At 48.6% G+C, this 18,929-nt stretch overlaps 1 protein-coding gene across 3 annotated transcripts in view; it reads right to left on the bottom strand.

Moving 5' to 3' along the window:
- Positions 1-18,929, bottom strand: part of MDFIC (MyoD family inhibitor domain containing) — a 198,338-nt gene that overhangs the window by 162,960 nt on the left and 16,449 nt on the right. For 2 of the 3 annotated variants that reach the window (XM_069764832.1, XM_069764835.1), the window contains exon 1: positions 15,915-16,109. The exons of the other annotated variant lie outside the window; for it this stretch is intronic. The gene's annotated coding sequence lies outside the window, so the exon portion shown is untranslated. Of the gene's footprint in view, positions 1-15,914; positions 16,110-18,929 lie in introns of those variants that run through there. 3 annotated transcript variants of the gene reach the window in all.

The following is an 18,929-nucleotide window of genomic DNA, read 5'->3' as shown; positions in this document are numbered from 1 at the left end:
CCCCATCTGAGAGCAGGATTGATGTGGCACACACTCATTCCAGTGATGGATTATTTATTAGGGTGCTTGTGCAGTTTTGATAAAATCATTATTTTACCTGCTGCAAATACAGCAGTCTGATTATGGAGTTTGTGTATAACCCCGCTAACACCATTGGTTGACAGCTGTGTACACTGTGCATATTCAGAAAACTGAATCAGTGGTGGAGGTGGGGTTATACAGAGCTCATGAATATGCAGGACTACAGTGGTGAAAATAATTACCGTATATACTCGAGTATAAGCCGACCCGAGTATAAGCAGAGGCACCTACTTTTGCCACATAAAACTGGGTAAGCTCACTCACTCGAATATAAGCGGAGTATGCATTGTCTCCTCATCCCTGTCCCCGTATGCATGCCTCCCCCGTTCCGTCCCCGTATGCATGCCTCCCCGTTTCGTCCCCGTATGCATGCCTCCCCCGTTCCGTCCCCGTATGCATGCCTCCCCCGTTCCGTCCCCGTATGCATGCCTCCCCCGTTCCGTCCCCGTATGCATGCCTCCCCCGTTCCGTCCCCGTATGCATGCCTCCCCCGTTCCGTCCCCGTATGCATGCCTCCCCCGTTCCGTCCCCGTATGCATGCCTCCCCCGTTCCGTCCCCGTATGCATGCCTCCCCCGTTCCGTCCCCGTATGCATGCCTCCCCCGTTCCGTCCCCGTATGCATGCCTCCCCCGTTCCGTCCCCGTATGCATGCCTCCCCGTTCCGTCCCCGTATGCATGCCTCCCCCGTTCCGTCCCCGTATGCATGCCTCCCCCGCTTCGTCCCCGTATGCATGCCTCCCAATTCAGTCCCTGTAAGCATGCCTCCCAATTCAGTCCCTGTAAGCATGCCTCCCCCAGTTCTGCCCCTGTATGCATGCTGCCTTATCCCTTATCCCTGCTTCCAATTGAAAAAAAAAAAAAATCATACTCCTGCGCACCCTCGGTGCTGGCACTGCATCTCGTTCCGTCCGCCGGCGCCTGCCTGCAGCTCTTCCCGTACTCTGGGGACAACGTGGTACCGCTCATTAAGGTGATGAATATGCGCTCCACACCTATGGGAGTGGGCTCGCGTCCATATTCATCACCTTAATGAGGGGTACCACGTGACTGAAGAGGACAGGAAGAGTTGCAGGCAGGCACCGGCAGCTGGAATGAGATGCAGTGCCAGCACCAAGGGCGCGCAGGTAGGCGAGTATGATGTGTGCGCTGGCTCCTGGCACCCACTGCTCTGCCAGCTTTCTATACCGTGACTCGTGCATAAGCCAAGGGGGGCTTTTGCATCACAAGAAAAATATGCTGAAAAACTCAACTTATACACGAGTATATACGGTATTTGATAAACTGCCGATTTTGTAAATTTTCCCACCTACAAAGAATGAAAAGGTCTGTCATTTTTATCGTAGGTACACTTTAACTGTGACAAAATCTAAAAACAGAAAATCACATTGTATGATTTTTACATAATTAATTTGCATTTTATTGCATGAAATAAATATTCGATACAAAAGAAAAACAGAACTTAAGATTTGGTATAGAAACCTTTGTTTGCAATTACTGAGGTCAGATGTTTCCTGTAGTTCTTGAATAAGTTTGACCCACTCCTCCATACAGATCTTCTCCAGAGCTTTCAGGTTTCCGGGTTCTTTCTGGGCAACATTGAGTTTCAGCTCCCTCCAAATATTTTCTAGGCCACTCCTGGACTATGAAATGCTTCTTACGGAGCCACTACTTAGTTGCCTTGGCTGTGTGTTTCGGGTCATTTTCATGCTGGAAGACCCAATCATGGCCCATCTTCAATGCTCTTACTTAGGGAAGGAGCTTGTTGGCCAAAATCTCACGATACATGACCCTATCTAACCTACCTTTAATATGGTGAAGTCATCCAGGTCCCTTTTGCAGCAAAAAAACAACCCCAAAGTATGAGGTTTTCCTCACCATGCTTCACGATTGAGATGGTGTTCTTGTACTTATCCTTCTTCCTCCAAACACGGCAATAGAATTGGATACCACAAACTTCTATTTTGGTCTCATCTGACCACATGACCTTCTTCCAGGCCTCCTCTGGATCATTCATATGGTCACTGGCAAACTTCAAACAGGACTGGACATGTGCTTGTGTGAGCAGGGGGCACCTTATGTGCCCTGCAGTATTTTAATCTATGACTGCATAGTGCGTTAATAATGGTAATGAGACTGTAGTCCCAGCTCTCTTCAGGTCATTGACCAGGTCCTCCCATGTAGTTCTGGGCAGGGAGCCGCAGACCAAGGAAGATTGACAGTCATCTTGTGTTTCTTCCATTTTGTAATAATTATGCCAACAGTTATTGCCTTCTCACCAAGCTGCTTTTCTATTGTTCTGTAGCTCATCCCAGCCGTGTGCAGATCCACAATTTTGTCCCTGGTGTCCTTAGAGAGCTCTTTGGTCTTGCCCATGGTTAAGAGTTAGGGTGTGATTGAGTGTGTGGACAGGTGTCTTTTATACAGGAATGTAGTTCAAACAGGTGCAATTAATACAGATAATGAGTGCAGAGTAGGAGAAAAACTAACAGGTCTGTGAGAGACAGAAATCTTGCTGGTTGGTAGATGATCAAATACTTATGTCTGCAAGTATATGATTTGCATACATGTGGTCACATGCCGACTAAACGTGCACGTCCTCTACTAATGCAAGTGTACTGGGCAATGCTGGACACGTCTATTCAGAAGTTGGTCGGAAGTATGAAAATCACATTCGCGGCCATATGAACACCTGCTCCTGTGGCACCGGCCAAAATCCTCACAGTATGCATTGTACGAGATGTGTGGACTCACAAGTCTGCAGTCAAACAGAGTGACTGCAAACTTGTAGCCCTTTTAAACCCCTAAACCTCTTGACTAAAGAGAGTCAGCTGAAGCCAACATAAAAGAAGCAAACAATTTACACCTTTAGTACCCCAATTGCTGTCTTCTTCTGGTAGAAACTGAATTTTAACCATATATGCTAACTGGTAGTGATGAGCGAGTGTACTCGTTGCTCGGGTTTTCCCCGAGCACGCTCGGGTGGTCTCCGAGTATTTATGACTGCTCGGAGATTAAGTTTTCATCGCCTCAGCAGCATGATTTACAGCTATTAGCCAGCTTGATTACATGTGGGGATTACGTAGCAACCAGGCAACCCCCACATATACTCAGCCTGGCTAATAGCTGTAAATCATTCAGCTGCCGTGATGAAAACTAAATCTCCGAACACCAACAAATACTCGGAGGTCACCCGAGCGTGCTTGGGAAAATCCGAGCAACGAGTACACTTGCTCATCACTGTCACGCCGTCACCGCGCCTCTCCGGGTACCCCTTCTTACTTACCGCCCCACGGCGTCCCGGCGTGGTCCTGCTCCTTCTTCGGCATCTTCTCTCCTGCTCGCGCAGCCGGCCTGCTTCTGGTCGGGTGCGCACGCGCACACTCACCTCCTTGAATTCAGCCTCTCCTTCCGCTCATCTCTATTCCTCTGGAGGACTCTGACCTGGAAGGTATGCATGCATGCTGCTGCTCTGCTTATCAGGCCGCCTCTTCCGCTTGGCGGTGCCTGATTATCATTTGTCTATTGCAAGTGACTCTGGCCCTCTTCTTCCGGCATACTCTTCAGTCTTCCTTCCGTTTTACCTTGTGGATTCTCTTGTGCCTTACCTTTGTCCCTCTTCTGGTTTTCCTTTTGGTCCAGGTCATCCATTACCTCCGTCTCTCCAGTATTCCTGCTTACCTGCAGTTCCAGTCTGCTGTCTCACCGTCGTCCGTGTTCCAGTGTCTTCTCCCAGTAATCCGTCCTGGTCGCCCATTACCTTTGTCGCTTCACTATTCCAGTGTTCCTGCCGTACCAGTCTGCTGCCTTACTCTCATCCGTGTTCCTGTGTCTCCACCTAGTATTCCGGTCTGTCACTCTTCTCTCCGTTGCCCGTGTCTTTTGTTACTGCCTTCTTCTCTGTTTTTTCCGCATATTCCTACATTTCCACTTAACTAGTCTTCTCTTCTTTGGTACCAGCTGCCGTAGCAGTAGTCTCTCCTGGGCCTGCTCCTAACGTTCCCTGTATAGGGGGTGGTTTACCTGGTCTACTCGCCCTGGGAAGGTTCTCTGTCGTGGTCCAGTGGGTTCACCCCTTGGAGTCTTTCTAATCCTAACAATCACTACTGACTGGAATGGCTAACAGGCTCAGCGTACTTTTCACTTAGCAATTAACTTATACCCCTTTATGCTGCAGAGATTGTGAACATTCTCAACCATAGCTGAATTAATTCCCTATGGGAACGACAAGGAACATGCTTGGCTTTTCCTGGCAAAGAATGGCAGATGAGCGTCTAACCAACCACTCCATTTTGTTCTTGGAAATAAAAGCTTGTGGATGGGTATAAACGTTTCCCAATAAACCGCTTTAAAGAGGATCTTTCACAAACATTTACATTATGAGTTGTACATTCTTGCATACAGCTGCATGAATGTAGGTCAAAACTAGTGACGGGCGATCCCCTGAAAGTTCAGGTCCAGCGGGTTCTGCCTAACAGATAAAAAAAAAAAAAGTTTGGGTACCTGAACAGTACCCAAAACCTAACCCCATTCATAGCAGCTCTCTGACTGGCAGTAATGATCTTATCGTCGATCAGAACCACCGATGTTTCTCACACTATCAGGCAGCAGATGACAGGGAAACACCTGATGCTCGTGATACCGAACCTGAATAGTAACATGGACTTCCTGCAGAAGTCTGTGTTTGGGGTCTGTGCCTGAACAGTGGGTGTTCGGGACCCCGAACTTTACTGTTTGGGTTTGACCATGACTAATCATAACTTTTTTTTTCTCCACCAAGTTGTGGAGATACAAGGCACTGAAATTACTAGCACCTTATGGGTTAATTATTTTGTCATTCACCTGGGCTGTTTATTTTAGTCAACCCAATACTTTCAACCCACTAAGACACTGTCCTGCCATAAAAAGCCAGCATCCTAGCCTAGGAAGAGTATGCACCCACAGTTCTGATTGAAAGAAATTGTCCATAGCGATGTTAGAACTTTGTCTCACGTGACTGAGCTGATTTGGAGCGCTGTTCATCTCTTCTCTTTGGATTACACGTATATCCAGGTTGGTTCCCTGGACCAAGGAACGAGCGCCCTTCTGTGTGAGTGCTGTCAGCCCCATTTTTCTTTACTACATGAGCTGATACAGCCTCTGCTCCTAGCGCATCTAACAGGAACATCTTGCTCCAGATACTCACAGGTCAGTGATGAGCTGGAAGCAGGGGTATACAGTGGCATCAGAGCTTCAAAGTGGTGATAACTCATAAGGTGCCAGTAATTTCAGTGCCTTATAACATCATAACGAGTGAAGAAAAAAGAAAAAACAACGCTATGATCTGCATTTTTGCAGCTATTCATAGATAGGAATTTACATTGTAAAAGTTTGTGAAAGGTTTTAATCTACAAGTCTGCAGACACTATGCGACTGCAGACTTATGAATCCTAACATCTCGGCCTGTGAGGATTCTCCAGTGCCGGAAGCGGGTAGTCATGTGGTCTTGCTCAATTAATTTGCATTGAGCAAGATCACACACATCTAGTTGACATGTGACATTACAAATAAATAAATATATAGCCTAATGGTCCTGGAGCCGGAGAACCCTCAGAGTGCGCAGTGTGAGGATTCACTAATCTGCAGCCACATTTGCACATTAGGCTGTGTGCACACGTTGCAGTTTTTTTGTGCTTTTTCGCTATAAAAACGCGAAAAAAACGCATACATTATGCATCCCATCATTTAGAATGCATTCCCCAATTTTTGTGCACATGATGCGTTTTTTTCGTGGGAACTTTTCAGAATATTTTCATTGACCTACTTTCCATTCATTCGCTGGGGTTTTACAGGCACGAGCACAGCTGCATTATAGCAGAGCTCCTGCCTGTAAAATAATTTAACCCCTTGAGATGGATTTACATCGTGGGACATATCGACGGAAGGTATGAGATATTGTTGGTTTATTATTTTTAAGTGCAAGTGTGTGTGTGTGTGTGTGTGTGTGTGTGTGTGTGTGTGTGTTTTTAACCATTTCATGCTATTGGATTAATAATGGATAGGTGTCATAATTGACGCTTCTCCATTATTAATCTGGCTTAATGTCACCTTACAATAACAAGGTGACATTAACCCTTCATTACCCCATATCCCACTGCTACACGGGAATGGGAAGAGAGTGGCCAAGTGCCAGAATAGGCGCATCTTCCACATGTGCCTTTTCTGGGGTGGCTGGGGGAAGATGTTTTTAGCCAGGGGGGGGGGGGGGGGGGCAATAACCTTGGACCCTCTCCAGGCTATTAATATCTGTCCTCAGTCACTGGCTTTACCATTCTGGCGAAGAAAATTGCGCGGGAGCCCATGCCAATTTTTTCTGCGATTTAACCCTTTAAATTAATAGCTAGAGCCCCCAAATTTTGCCAACCAGGATACCGAATACATATTAATGAAATCTGGGAAAACGAACTAGTGTATGTGGTAATAACCCAGATAGATAGAGATAGATCTATCTATCTATTCGCTCCAAATGCTAAATATAAGAAGAAAGGAGAAGCGGGAGCATATAGGAAAGATATAAATAGAACAATCTTTATTAATACAAAGGGGTTTAAAAATTATTGGACATCAGTAGAAATTACATTGTAAACCACGACATAACATGAGAAGAGGGAGAAAAACACCCTACATCTCGCCACCCCAGCGTAATGTAATAGATGGTCGTAATGTAGCTGTAAACGGTAAGCACCATACAATAACAGATAGGTATATGGAAAAAAAAGGGGTCACAATAATAACAAAGTCTCGCAAGAAGTAAAAACCAAGTGCACACTAACAGCAAGGGTAACCCCTGCGACAGCGGTAACGCCTAGCCCATGCATGAAAAACCGTACACAGGACCTAACAACAGATATGAAGCAAGTGCATAGTAACAGCCATAATGGCCCCTAAAATAACGGTAGAACCTGAGCTGTGTACAGCGTACCATATGGTAAGAGTAATGACATGGGAGAAGGAATCACCGCTGTAACAATGCCTAGTACAGAGTATGAAGCCAGTGTGCACTAATAGCTAAAGTAACCCCTGCACCAACAATGAGTACTGTGTTGTATGCTTACCTATGCAGGTGGGGGGGGGGGAGAGATGAAGGGGTCCCACCGGTGGGTACACCCCGACGCGCGTTTCGCAGCGTAAACACGCCGCTTCCTCAGGGGGGATATTTTGCACATACACACTACTAACATTATATATAACCATAATCCTCTAGGGGGATTACCGAACAGAGGATAAGAAGTAAAATGAACAATAAGTAAAGTTTAAAAATAACAGTTTATTGATACATCTTAAAAGAAGGCAAAAGGAAGAGGGAAAGGGAAGGGGGGGTGAACTGGACCAAAAGAAAAAATGAAAAAAGACAAAAAATGGCCTCTCCCGCCTTCCATATGCATCACCATTATGACTCATATATGTAGGTAGTAGTTTATGCCTGTTTTTATGTTTGGTCTACATTAACCAGTTTTTGGTAGGCACACTTGTGTTACATAGACCTCATAGCTTTGGAGGGGACATTTATCCTTATGATGCATGCTTTATTGTGTATGTAGATTTATTTTTGCTGGCTTCCCTCTCCCTTTACCACTTGGAAGTCCCATTTTTTGTCTTTTTTCATTTTTTCTTTTGGTCCAGTTCACCCCCCCTTCCCTTTCCCTCTTCCTTTTGCCTTCTTTTAAGATGTATCAATAAACTGTTATTTTTAAACTTTACTTATTGTTCATTTTACTTCTTATCCTCTGTTCGGTAATCTTCCTAGAGGATTATGGTTATATATACTTGTTGAAGTGACGTATGAGCCACTAATTATTAAGGACTATGATAATATACACTACTAACATTAGTAGTGAGGAATATGCAAAAAAAATGGGGATATGAGATGGTTTACTGTATGTAAACCATGTCTCATATCATGTCGAGTTTGGGAAGGAGATAGCACAAGCCGGCAATTGAATTACCGGCTTTTCTGCCATCTAGCGCTGTATGAAATATTAATATATATACATATATGTGTCTCACTGACATATATATACCCCTATACTATGTGTACACATTTATTCTACCTATTCTATTCTGTCAGTGTGATTTTACTATACACCACACTGAATTGCCGGCTTTTCTATAGAACACCGCTGCGTATTTCTCGCAAGTCACATTGCTGGTCCGTGTGTAATCCGTATTTTTCTCGCCCCCATAGACTTTCATTGGCATATTTTTTGCGCAATACGGTGACAAACGCAGCATGCTGCGATTTTCTACGGCCGTAGAAGACCGTATAATGCGGATCAGTAAAATACGGCTGATAGGAGCAGGGGCATAGAGAAGCATTGTACCATATGCAATCCGTATTTTCAGAACCTCTCTTACGTCCGTAAAACACGGTAGTGTGACGCCGGCCTAACACTGATTATACAAGAACCACAAGACAGATTTCTTCACCCCAGGCATCATGTTAATCAGTAGGGTTGAGCGACTTTTACTTTTATAGGATCGGGTCGGGTTTCACGAAACCCGACTTTTTCAAAAGTCGGGTCGAGTGAAATCGGCCGATCCTATGTAAAAGTCAGGGTCGGGGTCGGCCGAAACTCGAAACCCAATGCAGTGCATTGGGTTTCCAATGGTTCCCAGGGTCTGAAGGAGAGGAAACTCTCCTTCAGGCCCTGAGATCCATATTGAAGTGTAAAATAAAGAATTAAAATAAAAAATATTGCTATACTCACCCTCTGACGCGCCCTGGTACTAACCGGCAGCCTTGCTTCCTTAGAATCAGCGCGTGAAGGGCCTTAGATGACGTCGTAGCTTGTGATTGGTCGCGCGACCAATCACAAGCCGCGACGTCACCGAAGGTCCTTCAAGCGCTGATTCTTAGGAAGGAAGGCTGCCGGAAAGAAGCAGGGCGCGTCCGAGGGTGAGTATATTCCTATTAGGTATATACTCACCCTCGGACGCGACGTCATCTAAGGCCCTTCACGCGCTGATTCTAAGGAAGCAAGGCTGCCGGTTAGTACCAGGGCGCGTCAGAGGGTGAGTTTAGCAATATTTTTTATTTTAATTCTTTATTTTACACTTAAATATGGATTCCGATACCGATTTCCGATATTGCAAACATATCGGAACTCGGTATCGGAATTCCGATACCAGATTCAGAAGATCACCGACCTCATGGCCGACCCCAAACAGGGGTCGGGTCGGGTTTCATGAAACCCGACTTTGCCAAAAGTCGGCGACTTCTGAATCTGGCCGACCCGTTTCGCTCAACCCTATTAATCAGTATAACAGCAGCAACCTGACAGCGTCTGTAGTTTACTGAGCAAAATTCTGCTGACAGGTTCACTTTAAATGATGAAGTATGGAATCAGACTCTAGTACATGGCTGTAGTGTATGCAGCAATCAACATCTACACCGAACTGGGCACGGAGCTGAAATTGGACTGTTCCAATAGCGGCACATAAAGACATATGTCTACCACATACTACAAATACTAGACAGCCTAAACTAGCAGAGACACTTCAGAAGAGTTTAGTAAACAGAAGAATGCCGCTAACTGTAACCTTAGCAGCCCTTGAAAGGTGGGCCCAGAAGGGAATGCTAAAGCTGCACCCTTTACAGCTATGCCCCTGAACTCATCTCTTTCGTACAAGACAAATAGGAAACCTATCATTCAAAATAACAAAAAATAAGTTTCTGCCAACTGTTGAAATGGAACCAGTCACCTACAAATAGTCTATTTACCTGTAGGAAAAAAGCACTTCTGGGGCGATGGTCGTCGCCCCCTGTGCGCTGTTCTTCTTAAATCCGCAGTGAGAATTGGCAGTCATAGCTCTCAGATGCCGGGTTCCTGCCTGCGCCTGTGCGGGCGGTGCGGCCACCCTGTTACTGAATCCGCTCCCCGCACTGTGTTATGCATTATGCACAGTGCGGGGCTGGGATTCCTGGGCATGCGCACTGCGCTTGTCAGACGCTCCACCAGGTTCCCCGCCTTCCAGCGTCGGTCTGTGCAGGAATCTGCCCAGGAATCCCAGCCCCGCACTGTGCATAATGCATAACAGTGCGGGGCGGGGATTCAGTAACAGGGTGGCCGCACTGCCCGCACAGGCGCAGTCAGGAACCCGGCATCTGAGAGCTATGATGGCCAATGAACACTGCGCCTGCCCCAGGCAGGCACGCACAGGGCAAGCGCCGGATTTCAGAAGAAAACAGCGCGCAGGGGGCGGCGACCATCGCCCCAGAAGAGATGAGTGACGGCAGTTGGGCGCTTCACAGAGGAGGCTTCAGACCCGCCTCCATGGACAAAGACAGGTATTTTTGAAAAGTTGCAAAACGCTTTATTTTAGTAATACATGAACACAGAACTAAGGGTACGTTCACATTTGCGGTTTGCGCCGCAGCGTCGCCACCGCAACAAAATGCATGCGTCGTGCGGCCCTATCTTTAACATTGGGGCCGCATGTGCATGCGTTGTGTTTTGTTGCGTTTTACGCCGCATGCGGCGTTAGGGCGCACCTGCCTGGGCGCGTCAAACGCAACATGTTGCATTTTTCGGGAGGCCGACCTTTTCAAAAACGCATGCGTCGTGCGGCCCTATCTTTTAACATTGGCGCCGCATGGGCCGCATGTGCATGCGTTTTGCTGCGTTTTTGTTTGCGTTGTGCGTTGCGGCGACGACGCTGCGGCGCACAACGCAAATGTGAACTTAGACTAACTCTATAGTGCCCCCCAGTGTTTCTAATCGGCAACTACACTGCCATAACCCTTACCAACGCTTACCTACCACTGCCACTGACTGTCCCTATTTTATATTATAGTATCAGCTATCATATATTACACAGAGCACACAGTAAACACAAAATGTACACAGTTTCATTAGGTAGGCATGCACAGGAATGCACGGCCCAAACCAGCCGCCTGCACACCCCCTTACACCTACAACACTAGGTATTATGGGTATGAAAAGGGCGACAGTGTTCCAGCAGAACAACAACCCAAAGCATATGTTGAAATTGGCAAAGAAATGGTTCAATGACAATGAAGTAGAGGAGTAGGATTGGCCCTCACAGTCCCCAGATCTCAACCCAATAGAACATTTGTGAGTAGAGTTGAAGAAAAAGTTGTATACGTACTAGTGATGAGCGAATATACTCGTTACTCGAGATTTCTCGAGCACGCTCGGGGCTCTTCCGAGTATTTTTAAGTGTTCGGAGATTTAGTTTTCCTCACCTCAGCTGAATGATTTACAACTGTTAGCCAGCATAAATACATGTGGGGGTTGCCTGGTTGCTAGGGAATCCCCACATGTAATTAAGCTGGCTAACAGATGTAAATCATTCAGCTGTGGTGAGGAAAACAATTTCCGAGCACTAAAATACTCGGAGGTCACCCGAGCATGCTCGGGAAACCTCGAGTAACGAGTATATTCGCTCATCACTAATACATACCCAAGTGAGGCGACCAGTAAGCACCAACTTTGGGAAGGCGTAGAAGAGGCCTTGGATCAGATTTCAATAGCGACATGTTTGAATCTGATCGAGAGCATACACAGAAGGATACAGGCAGTGTTGAAAGCCAAGGATGGATTTACAAAATACTAACAAAATAATAAAAAATAAATTACATTTTTAGGAGCAAAACAATAATAATGCAGAGACATGACAAGAATCTGCATAACTAATCATATGCTAAATAGTTGCAAGTCAAATGTATGTATGAGATAGCCAAGATGATTGTCTATAAAATGATGTACATAGTGGATGCTTTCCTGAAACGGAAAGTACTCGCAAGCAGCATAATACAAAGAATAGCAGGTTTACCCAGAATCCTTTGCAGTAGGCGGAGCTATGCAAATCATCTCTTTCTGGATGCTTTCCTGAAACGGAAAGTACTTGCAAGCAGCATAATACAAAGAATAGCAGGTTTACCCAGAATCCTTTGCAGTAGGCGGAGCTATGCAAATCATCTCTTTCCACCCCAGTCTAATCCACAGTGCTTGGAACCGCCAAGCGTGCAATGCTGCGGAATTAGATGATTTACATAGCTCCGCCTACTGCAAAGGATTCTGGGTAAACCTGCTATTCTTTGTATTATGCTGCTTGCAAGTACTTTCCGTTTCAGGAAAGCATCCACGATGTATTTCCTTTAAGTAGAGGGCTTTTCGGTCTCTTTCGTCCCGCTACATTTAGCCCAACTTGGGTCTCTCACTAAGGTGGCTAGCATATATGTATCGCTTGCTCACCGAGCCCCATTCCATACAGCCAACCAATTCCAGCCCTGTACTGATGAGGGCCTAAAGCCCGAAACACGTGTCCACAGGTAGGAATTGGTTGGCTGTGTAAATTTAGAAACTAATCCGCAGCATTGCACGCTTGGCGGTTCCAAGCGCTGTGGATTAGACTGGGGTGGAAAGAGATGATTTGCATAGCTCCGCCTACTGCAAAGGATTCTGGGTAAACCTGCTATTCTTTGTATTATGCTGCTTGCAAGTACTTTCCGTTTCAGGAAAGCATCCACTATGTACATCATTTAGCCCAACTTGGGTCTCTCCCTAAGGTGGCTAGCATATATGTATAAAATGATGGTAATCTCATGATCAAAGCAGTAGTGGATGGTGAGATATGGAGCCTGGAAGTCAAAAGTTCAAAGGTTGTTACCCATTATTCCTCAGTGTATACAGGTCTACAGACATGCAGTAATCATGCCGAATATGCACATAAGGCCTCTTTAAGGGTATGTGTCCACGTTCAGGCTTGCTTCAGGATTTGGTCAGGATTTTATGCGGGTAAAATCCTGACCAAATCTGCACCTTAGGTCACTGGCAGGTCGCCTGCGCTGTTCTTGCGTGTTTTGCTCATTGTAACAACATGCTGCATTCTGAAAAAACACACCGCATGTGCGTTTTCGCGGCTATACCGCATGCGTTTTCTCCTGCATGGTGGAGACGGGATTTCATGAAACCCCCTCCCACTATGCTGTAACATCTGGACGCTGTGTTTTTGACGCTGCGGCTCAATGCAGCGTCAAAAACGCAGCATTTCCTGAACATGGAAACATACCCCAAGACATCCGCGTTTGTTCATGTACGCTAAAAGAAAAAAAAACATGGTACAAGTGTCAGTCTTTTAGGTCAGGGTTTCATCAATGTGTCAGCTTTTACCATGAGAGATTAGTGTATGGATAAATAAATGACAAAGCTTCTCCTATACAGTACAGTGTTAATCACAGACTGCACACGGATGGTACACTCATGACATCCGAGTGCTCTCCATGATTTTCACAGACCCATACTCGGTCTTTTCTTCTGTGATGCCAGTAAAATAAATGGACATTTCCACAAACGCACAATGTACAAAAAAACATGGACATGTGCAGTCACAAACTATATTGGGTACATGTTCTACCTGTGAAGACCACAGAACACGCATGTCTTAAAAACATGGATGAGGCCTAAAACACCTGTCAAGAACTGTTTTAAGAGTGTCCCGCACGGCTGGCCCGGTGCCCCCAGGTGTCCCGCACGGCTGGCCCGCTGCCCCCAGGTGTCCCGCACGGCTGGCCAGCTGCCCCCAGGTGTCCCGCACGGCTGGCCCGCTGCCCCCAGGTGTCCCGCACGGCTGGCCCGCTGCCCCCAGGTGTCCCGCACGGCTGGCCCGCTCCCCCCAGGTGTCCCGCACGGCTGGCCCGCTCCCCCCAGGTGTCCCGCACGGCTGGCCCGCTCCCCCCAGGTGTCCCGCACGGCTGGCCCGCTCCCCCCAGGTGTCCCGCACGGCTGGCCCGCTCCCCCCAGGTGTCCCGCACGGCTGGCCCGCTCCCCCCAGGTGTCCCGCACGGCTGGCCCGCTCCCCCCAGGTGTCCCGCACGGCTGGCCCGCTCCCCCCAGGTGTCCCGCACGGCTGGCCCGCTCCCCCCAGGTGTCCCGCACGGCTGGCCCGCTCCCCCCAGGTGTCCCGCACGGCTGGCCCGCTCCCCCCAGGTGTCCCGCACGGCTGGCCCGCTCCCCCCAGGTGTCCCGCACGGCTGGCCCGCTCCCCCAGGTGTCCCGCACGGCTGACCCGTTCCTACCATGTAGGACAGGCAGCTTTCCAGACTCTCAGTTATCTCATCAGGCCCAAACTGGTAGAGCTCAGCAGACTTATCTAATGTCAGGCAGAATTGCAGCCGCTGACCTATGTACTATAGGTTCACATTGGGTTAGTGGGTGTCCGCTAACGGAATCCGTTACATGGTGCAATTGGCGCAATTAATGCTATGTAACGGATCTGTTAGCGCACCCATTGACTGCAATGTGCTAACGGATCGCTAACGCATTGCTAATGTATGCCTTTTTTGGCATGCGTCAGCGATGTCCCGTTATTTTCGGATGGACCTCGAACGCTGCTTGCAGCGTTCAGGGTCCGTTCTTCGCTAGCGCAGATCAGGCATCTGCTCTAGTGGGATCGCTGAACGCAATCCCTTTTTGTACATTGCGTTAGCGCATTCCGTTAGCGTATGCGCTAAACGGATTGCACTAACGCAATGTGAACCTAGCCGTGAGACAGGAGGATTCCCTGCAGTCTTACACAGAGTGACAGATCCTAATAAACTCAGCTCTGCACCTGTACAATACAGAACTTTCTCCTACACTAGATCCTAATACAACATAGCCCCCTTATACTGAATGATCGGACCGAGAAGACGTGATACAGGAAAAAGGAGCAGAATCGTATTGTCAGGAGGCAGAGTGGCATCAAAAACAGGGCAGCAGAGTAGAGCAGTATCAGCAGGCAGATTGGTATAAGGAGACAGAGTATCAGAGCAGAGTAACAGCAGAGCCGAGGGGTATGAGCAGGCAGAGCCGAGGGGTATGAGCAGGCAGAGCCGAGGGGTATGAGCAGGCAGAGCCGAGGGGTATGAGCAGGCAGAGCCGAGGGGTATGAGCAGGCAGAGCCGAGGGGTATGAGAAGGCAGAGCCGAGGGGTATGAGCAGGCAGAGCCGAGGGGTATGAGCAGGCAGAGCCGAGGGGCATGAGAAGGCAGAGCCGAGGGGCATGAGAAGGCAGAGCCGAGGGGCATGAGAAGGCAGAGCCGAGGGGCATGAGAAGGCAGAGCCGAGGGGCATGAGCAGGCAGAGCAGCAGAGTGGAGGGGTATGAGCAGGCAGAGCAGCAGAGTGGAGGGGTATGAGCAGGCAGAGCAGCAGAGTGGAGGAGTATGAGCAGGCAGAGCAGAAGAGAGGAGGGGTATGAGCAGGCAGAGCAGCAGAGTGGAGGGGTATGAGCAGGCAGAGCCGAGGGGTATGAGCAGGCAGAGCCGAGGGGCATGAGAAGGCAGAGCCGAGGGGCATGAGAAGGCAGAGCCGAGGGGCATGAGAAGGCAGAGCCGAGGGGCATGAGAAGGCAGAGCCGAGGGGCATGAGCAGGCAGAGCAGCAGAGTGGAGGGGTATGAGCAGGCAGAGCAGCAGAGTGGAGGGGTATGAGCAGGCAGAGCCGAGGGGTATGAGCAGGCAGAGCAGAAGAGAGGAGGGGTATGAGGAGACAGAGCAGCAGAGCAGAGTTAGCTGGAGAGCAGCAGAGCGGAGCGGTATGAGCAGGAGAGCAGAGTTAGTTAGTTAGTTGGAGAGCAGCAGAGCGGTGAAGTATGAGGAGGCAGAGCAGCAGAGTAGAGGGGTACGACCAGCAGAGCAGCACAGCGGTGGGGTATGAGCAACGGAGTTAGCTGGAGAGCAGCGAGTGTCAGTGTTATTATCAGAGACAGTGCAGGAATGCAGCTCCCGCCCGGCACAGCACGGCACAGCACAGCACAGCACACGGAGCAGACACTCGTTTCGCCTTATTTTACCTCACTGAAGAAACTTTTCCTCCTTCCCTCACTCACTCTTCTCTCTCGTTTTCAATCCTTATTTTCATCATTTCCGGAGAGTGAGAATCATCCCCCTGTGGCAGGAGGCAGCAGCCCACCCTTCCACAGACAGAGGAGGAGGCTCGGGCCGCCTCCTCCTCCTCCTGCTGCAGAGGTGCTCCGGCTCCTCACTTCGTTCTGCGGCTGAGGTGTGAGGACAAGTCATGAGAGCAGAGTGACTAGCAGGCTCCACACCCATCCTGTCCGGCCAGTGCTGGGGCCGGGTGTGCGATTAGTCACTGCTCATCTCAGCATGGTGCAGGTTCCTCTGTCACACGTCCATAGCCTCATACACAGACACCCATGGTAGCCACAGAGCCACACATAGTAGCCACAGAGACACCCATAGTAGCCACAGAGCCTCCCACACTAGCCACAGAGCCACACATAGTAGCCACAGAGACACCCATAGTAGCCAGAGAGGCACACATTGTAGTTACAGAGACACCCATGGTAGTCACAGAGTCTCCCACACTAGCCATAGGGCCACACATAGTAGCCACAGAGCCACCCAAGGATGGTAACCACAGAGACACCCATGGTAGTCACAGAGACACCCGTGGTAGCCACAGAGACACCCATGGTAGTCACAGAGTCTCCCACACTAGCCATAGGGCCACACATAGTAGCCACAGAGCCACCCAAGGATGGTAACCACAGAGACACCCATGGTAGTCACAGAGACACCCGTGGTAGCCACAGAGACACCCATGGTAGTCACAGAGTCTCCCACACTAGCCATAGGGCCACACATAGTAGCCACAGAGCCACCCAAGGATGGTAACCACAGAGACACCCATGGTAGTCACAGAGACACCCGTGGTAGCCACAGAGACACCCATGGTAGCCACAGAGACACCCAAAGTAGTCACAGAGACACCCATGGTAGCCACACATAGTAGTCACAGAGACACCCATGGTAGCCACAGAGCCACACATAGTAGCCACAGAGACACCCATGGTAGTCACAGAGCCACACATAGTAGCCACAGAGACACCCATGGTAGCCACACATAGTAGTCACAGAGACACCCATGGTAGCCACAGAGCCACACATAGTAGCCACAGAGACACCCATGGTAGTCACAGAGCCACACATAGTAGCCACAGAGACACCCATGGTAGCCACACATAGTAGTCACAGAGACACCCATGGTAGCCACAGAGCCACACATAGTAGCCACAGAGACACCCATGGTAGCCACACATAGTAGCCACAGAGACACCCATGGCAGTCACAGAGCCACACATAGTAGCCACAGAGACACCCATGGTAGTCACAGAGCCACACATAGTAGCCACAGAGACACCCATGGTAGTCACAGAGCCACCCATAGTAGCCACAGAGACACCCATGGTAGTCACAGAGCCATACATAGTAGCCACAGAGGCACCCATGCTACACATCCAGTACACAGTCACTGGCGGAAGGTAGACCGGAGGCTTTATTTCTCTCAGGGCTTCCCTCCGCAGTCCGGGTGTGCCCTCCTTATGTGAGTGACTGATAGCACAGAGCTGCATAGTGGTGGAGCGCTGTTAACCCTGAGCACCAGTGTCTGCCATTAGTGTTACCCCTCAGCACTGCTCCTGGCCGCAGCACCAGCTGTGCATGACACCAGCCTAAGGGTAAGTTCACACAGGGCGTCTTTGCTGCGTTATTTTGCTGCTTTTTTATGCTAATTTTCAGCTGCTTTTTACAGTACCAGCAGAGCCTATGAGATGTCAGAAATCTCATGCACACACATTGGGTTTTTGTGTGATCAGTATTTTGTGCTTTGCTGCGATTTTTGGACATAGAGTATTTCACTTCTTTCAGCGTGTTTGCTGCGTTTTTTCAGCTTTTTTCACCCATTGACTTGAATGAATGTTGAAAAAACGCAGCAAAAACACAGGTATTATTTTTTGCTGCATATTTGCTGCTGAAAATTCAAGGACATTAGCATGGACAAAGAGAAAAAAAACGCACGAAAAAACGCACCTAAACCTGCTAGGGCTGCTATAACGTGTGGTAATGCATCATCCTATGTAATGATTGTCAATGGGGTCATGGTGCAGAGAGGAAAGAGTTAAAGTGTCCTAATAGTAAGGCTAATGAGCCCAGGTACTTAGGCTTTGTTCCCACGATGAGTTTTGGTGTGTTTTTGATGCTGCATATTTTTGCTGTGTTTAAAAACGCAGCATCTTAGAGTATGTGCACACGATCCGGAGATGCTGCAGGTTTGAGGCTGCGTATTTATGCGGCGTCATACCCACTGCGTCCAGCTGATACAGCCCATACATCCCATGCCCGGTCCGCGTCCACAGACACCCGCTGCTCACCTGCGGAGACGGACATGTGGTGCATCTTTCCACGCCGCAGCATGTCAGGTTCTCTTCTGGAGATGCAAGTCTGCTAGACAAATTACATCGATAGAATGTGTTGAATGCAGTAAATCTGTACGGCACAGTGAACATATGCGGACTCACCTGTGCTTAATAGACGGCAGCGCTTTGGATGCAGTGAACATACGCTGAGTCCAAAGCGCTGATGGTTCCGGATCGTGGGCACCTTACATATCCAGCAAAGTGGGTGGGATTTATAGAAAAAACACAGTTAAAAAAACACAAGTATCCAATTTGAAATATAAGTACAAAAATTCTGCAACATCAAAACTAGCCAAAAACTCATCACAGGAACGTAGCCTTAGGGTACGTGTCCACGGTCCGTAATTACGGCGCTTTTGATGGAGCAGAAAACCCGCTCCACCCAAAGCGCCGCCCCCTTCTAAACGCGCGGTGATTCCGGATGTGTTCATTGCACACATCCGGAATATCCGCACCCCATTCATAGGGCCCTGTGATTTACCTTGTGGCAACGTAGCATCGCCACACGGTAAACGGACATGCTGCGATCTAAAAAGACGGAAATGCAGGGCATCAGGATGTGTGTTCGCACGCATAGTGGAGATGGGATTT

The sequence above is a fragment of the Ranitomeya imitator genome, chromosome 4, assembly GCF_032444005.1.
Source record: "Ranitomeya imitator isolate aRanImi1 chromosome 4, aRanImi1.pri, whole genome shotgun sequence".
Taxonomy (NCBI): domain Eukaryota; kingdom Metazoa; phylum Chordata; class Amphibia; order Anura; family Dendrobatidae; genus Ranitomeya; species Ranitomeya imitator.
This window is presented reverse-complemented; position numbering and strand designations above follow the sequence as displayed.